Source organism: Cherax quadricarinatus, chromosome 75, assembly GCF_038502225.1.
Source record: "Cherax quadricarinatus isolate ZL_2023a chromosome 75, ASM3850222v1, whole genome shotgun sequence".
NCBI classification, from domain to species: domain Eukaryota; kingdom Metazoa; phylum Arthropoda; class Malacostraca; order Decapoda; family Parastacidae; genus Cherax; species Cherax quadricarinatus.
The window spans coordinates 14887962-14893961 of NC_091366.1; positions in this window are offsets into that span (position 1 = coordinate 14887962).

Below are 6000 nucleotides of genomic sequence, written 5' to 3' on the forward strand. Positions count from 1 at the left end.
GTCCCCGCCCTCACGGGGCTCGTAGGGAGAAGCTAGGCCTCTGGTCTGCCATCTACCCCGCCCCAAAGGGGTTCGTGGGGATGACAGTCTTGTGAGCTGCAGGTGGTAGCAAGCTCTGGCTTTGGCATGATAGTTTCTGCTAGGTAAGACACATATGCAACAGCTAGGTATCTTTACCCTCGAAACGCCTCGCCTACACAGTAGGCTTCCTCAGTCGAGCACAGAAAAGTTGGAGGCGGAGGATACTTGAAGGCGATGTAATCAGTCCATTACCCTTAAAGTTTTGAGGTGGACTGACCACCTCAAAACTTTAAGGGTGATGGACTGATTACATCGTCTTCAAGTATCTTCTGCTTCTATCAACTTTTCTGTGCTCGACTGAGGAAGCCTACTGTGTAGGCGAGGCGTTTCGAGGGTAAAGATACCTAGCTGTTGCATATGTGTCTTACCTAGCAACCTGTCGGTATTTTATACCATTTTAATGTTCAATGATAGTTTCTGTTGAAACTCTTATATTGGAGTATCTCAGGCAAACTTAGGACTTGCAGCAGCTATATAAGGAATTTTATGTTCAGTCATTTGGGTGAGTGTAAGTGTAAATTAGGGGGAATTACAGATATCGAGAGTATATCTATTTTGTTTTGGATGTGTTCATGATGGAACAAAGAGAAAAGATGGTTTTCATATAGCTGATGATGGGTTGTGTTAGAGAGATATGTTATCTAACGGTAGTTTTGAAGATGGTGTTGAGTCTGCAGTTCTAGAGTTTTCAGGTAGCGAGTTCCAGTTTTTAGGTCCTTTTATGTATATCGAATTTTTGTAGAGATTTAGCCGGACACGAGGAGTGTCATAGAGATTTTTGCATCTAGTGTTGTGTCTGTGGGTCCTGTTGTGTCTGTGGGTCCTGTTGTGTCTGTGGGTCCTGTTGTGTCTGTGGGTCCTGTTGTGTCTGTGGGTCCTGTTGTGTCTGTGGGTCCTGTTGTGTCTGTGGGTCCTGTTGCAACTATCAAGAAAGTTTTTTAGCTCTGGGTTAATATTAGATTTTATGGTTCTGTAAATGTAGGTTGTACAGTATAAGTGGATGTTCTGTACAGTGAGTTCAGGTCTTTGAAGAGTGGGGGGGGGGGTTGTTTAGCAGTGAATTGCTGATAATTCTTATTGTGGCTTTTGTTGGGTTATTATTGGCTTTAAGTGGGTTGCTGTTGTTGATCCCCAGTTACAAATAGCATAGGTGAGGTAGGGATAGATGAGTGAATAATAGTGTAAGTAGGGATGATTGTGGTACGTAGTAATGTATCTTGGAGAGGATCCCAACAATTTTGGATACATTTTTTGCTGTGTTGGATATGGGTGTTGAATTTCAGGTTGCTGTTAAGGTGTAGACCCAGGAATTTGCCCTCATTATGTGTAGCAATAAGAGTGTTGTCAATCATAATGTTCAGTTGGGCCTGGTGGCTAAAGCTCCCGCTTCACACACGGAGGGCCCGGGTTCGATTCCCGGCGGGTGGAAACATTTCGACACGTTTCCTTACACCTGTTGTCCTGTTCACCTAGCAGCAAATAGGTACCTGGGTGTTAGTCGACTGGTGTGGGTCGCATCCTGGGGGACAAGATTAAGGACCCCAATGGAAATAAGTTAGACAGTCCTCGATGACGCACTGACTTTCTTGGGTTATCCTGGGTGGCTAACCCTCCGGGGTTAAAAATCCGAACGAAATCTTATCTTATCTTATCTTACCAAACATAATATAGAAGGTTATGTCAATAACAAGTGTAAGTTTATTGGCTATCATCCAGGTCGATATTTTTACTATCTCTACGTTAACAATAGTGTTGAGTGAGGCAAGATTTAGGTGGGAGATGACAAAAGTCATGTCGTCAGCAAAGAGAATTGGTTTAAGGTATTGACATAAATTAGGAAAATCAATGACATACAAGAGGAAGGGGAAGGTACCAGTGACACTTCCCTGTGGTACTCCAGTATCCAGTGGCCTTATTAATGAGGTTGTGTCCTTAATACTGATGTCTGTTAGTAAGGTAGAATTTGAAATATGTAAGTGCGTGGCCTCTTGTACCATAATGATCAAGTTTGCGGAGCAGGATGCTGTTTCAAAAGCTTTCCTTAGGTCGATTTTTTCCAAGTGCTGTGTAAAGCAGGTCTAGCATTTTTACAATTTGCATCGTTTGTGCTTTTGCATTTCCTGTAGCCAAATTGGCAAGGGTTGAGGATGCTTTGCGCTGTTATAAAGGAATATAATCTCTTGTGCACGAGTTTCTCGATTTTGGCTAGCAACGGTAAGTTTGATATTGGCCTATAGTTGTTCACATCTGTGGGGATCACCACCTTGCGTATTGGTGTGTATCCGGTGTGTGTGGAGGCTTCTGTGAGGACAGTGGAACCGTCCCTTGCTCTCGTGAAGGATGCTGAGCCAGAGGGGATGATGTACATCGGGTGACTTCAGGTGAACGGTGTGGTGGAGGACACCTGCAACGACAGCATCGGATTCCGATGCTGCTTTAACACCAGCCCAACGACCTGGTAAAAAGTTGTGGGTAGTTATAGCGGGTGGCTCTGGGGTTGTAAGGACCAAACTACACACTGCCAAAGGAACCAGGAAACAAGAGATTGTGGCACCTGGTAAAGGTGGCAATACGGGTGTTGCTAAAAGCGCTTGAAGATAGTTAGTCAGTGCAACAAACCCCCTTTTACCTTCGATATATGACAATTAATGTTAATGGACTGTGTGTGGTAGCAAAGAGACGATGGTTTGCGGGGTTTATTGGTAGGTTTAAGGTGGATGTAGTTTTGTACAATAGCATAACCTCAAAGATGTTAGAGATCTGGAGATTCACGGTTATGTGGTGCTTGTTTTAGTAGGTACGTCATGCCTGTTTGTGTATCTCCACAGTGAGAATGGTGGAGATGGTTGTGTTCTCCGTGTGGATGGTACTTGGCAGACTTTCCCTGTCTCTTTCATGTGTGTGTATGTGCCAGAGGATATGGATGTGCGGATTAAAAATTCATTAGGGACGATTTAGTTTATTTCCTTGGGTCACTGTCCACCCTGTCTATTGTGGGCGGGGACTGAAATTGTGTAGTTAGGAGAAAGGATGTGACCCCACGTGGGGCGGGGCATTATTCGCCGGTGTTGTGTGAATTACGTGATGTGCAATTGAGGGATGTTTGTTGCATAAATGAGATGATACCAGCCCATACGTTTGTAAGGAGGGATTATGGGGCACGATTAGACAGAATTTATGTTACGTCCTCTATTACTGTACGTTTGGTTAATACCGTCACAGCAGCCTTTTCCGATCATCAGGCAGTTCTCACGGAGGTGGGGTGGGATACTGTGGCTATGAGGCACAGGGATTATTGGAAATTAAATATTAGGGTTTTAATTGACAAGGTTATTGGTTTTGAAGAATGGTGGGAGGCAAATAAATATGGGGAGTGTGATGGGGGATTTGTGTGTTGGTGGGATGAGGTGGCGAAACCTGCGATCCATAATTTTTTTTTTGTGGGAGAAGCCAGAAGGCTTAATACTATGAAATATGGGTTAATGAATATTATGAGGATAGATTACGACAATATTATAGAGAAGGGGCGGCAACGGGGGTGTACCGGGTGCATGAAATTGAAGGCTTGAAGCCATTAATTAAGGGGTTGCATAACGAGCAGTACAGTGCAGTGGGAGTACAGGCAGCGGTGGAGGAGGTTTTATGGGAAGACAGACCTTCAGCCTGTGTTTTACGAGCACGGCAGCAGCGGAGGCAGGTGACTACCGTTCCATGTATAAAGGTTCATTGTGATGTCCTGGGCTTCAGGAAGGAGCAAGTTTATTTATTTTATGTCTTTGCAAACAGTACATTGAGATTTTATATTTACAATAATGGGTTGCAATACAAAGAGAACCTCTACTATGCCTGGGCATTATGGGCCAACTTAACATTATTGACTTACAGACTACTTAACACTAAGGAGTATATCATAGTTGAACAGTAGGATAGTAATTATTTCAGTTGTACAGTAGATTATTAATTATAAATGAATCAAAATTTGTATAAGACAAAAGATATGTTCATATATTCGACGATGGTTGTTTTTGTAGATAGTATGAATAGTGTTGAGAAACGAAGGTGGGTGGAAGAAAGTTCGGTGTCTGACATTTGTGAGGGAATGTCGTGTAATCTTAATTAAGGAACGGGACAAGATAGCCTTGGGGGAAGCCATTGTGGAAGAGGAAATTTTTAGGGCACTGTCCGTTATGGCAAAGGGTAAATCCCTGGGGTTGGATCGTATTCCAATTGAATTTTATGTTAAGCATTGGGACTTATTACAGGAGGTTTTGGTGTGTCTGATGAATGTAATGAAAAATGGAGGTAGATTGGGGTCTGTGCAGTGGACAGCAATGTGGTACTAGTAACGAAGGTGAGTATTGGCTATTATCGTGCTATTTCCCTTTTGTGTGCCGATTATAAAATCTTCGCAGCAGAATAAATTGTGTAGTATGATATTCCTGGTAGATCCATGTTATCGGGACATTCAATTATCGTGGACTTTGCGAGTGCACTGCAGAAGCAGGGGAGGACGGGGACATTATTTGCCCTTGACTGGAGAGGGGCATATGATTCGGTAGAAAGGGAAGCAATGCATTGTATCTTACTTAAACAGGGGTTTGAGAAAGAAATAGTAAGATAGGTGGATACATTATACAGCGGGGCACTGGCTAGAATTCAAGCTAATGGTCGATTAGGTGGGGTTGTAACTAGGGGTCTGCGGCACGGCTGTCCATTGTCTCAGATGCTCTTCACATGTGTGCAGGACTTTCTATAGGATGGAAGTAGTTGGAAAGTTGGAAGGCGTCGGGTATAGAAGTGAATGTAGAAAAATCTTAGATATTGAGTCTTGGTGAGTGGGAACACCGTAGGGACTGGGGTTGCTTATTAACGATGAAAGTGGAGAGATCATTAAGGATCTGTGGGATTGTGTATGAGTTTAACAAAGAGGAGGCGAGGGTGGCAAATTTGGAGAGAATTGAGAATAGCATTGTTAATCGATTGTTAACACTCGTGCAGAGAGCCATTACTGTATGTTATGTAGCAGCCGTGTACCCTTTAACTACCTTGGTGATACGAAGGATTCAGGGTAGGATTTTTAGGTTCCAGTGGTGTTCAAAGTGTGAATGGTTGCAGAGAGAAGTCATCACGTTGCCAGTGAGAAGGGGAGGTATGGGGGTACTTGATCTTCGCAAACTGTATTGTGTTTACGTTAAAAGGTCAGTGTTGCATGCAGGGCCATTCAGAGAGCGGTGTCTTAAGCGTGTGGATGCTGTGTTACTGAGGACTTTTAGAGGGATAGATTTTCGATTATCTGCGGCTGTCGAGGGTGATCATGACGGTGAGGGAGCCGGGACAAATTAAGATAAGGTTTTGTATAACGTGTTGATGGGCTATATAAGGGCTCCTGTAGTTTCCTTATATCGTACATATGACGGGGGACAGTTGGAGTATGCGAAATTACACATAACTCCGAGGGAACGGGAACCTATGTATAAGTTTTTACATGCAGTTCAACCTGCCAGAGTGTCGTTATTGTATAGGAAGATGGTGGAGGATGTAGCTTGTAGAGTTTGTAGGGTTGATGAGACTGCATTTCATGTAGTGTACTTCTGAGTGTGTTACGAGGTACTGAGACGATGGTTCGCTTGTGTGTTAATTATGGTAACAGGTTGTAAGAATGTTTCAGTACTGAGTGTAGACATGAGAGGGGTTACTGATACAGTAGTAAGAGCTGCAGCGTATGTTGTTGTTGTTGTTGTTGAGGGAGGAGATATGGAAGTACAACGTCGTATTCTGGCGGCGAAATTTTATACAACTATGTTGGAATAAATTGTTGTATGGCAGTACACTTGGGAAGAGTTTCACCAGGGTTTATTTGAGTAATTAGAGGATTAGCATCATGAACATGGTGAAGCCCGTGCCTGGGGGGATACTGGG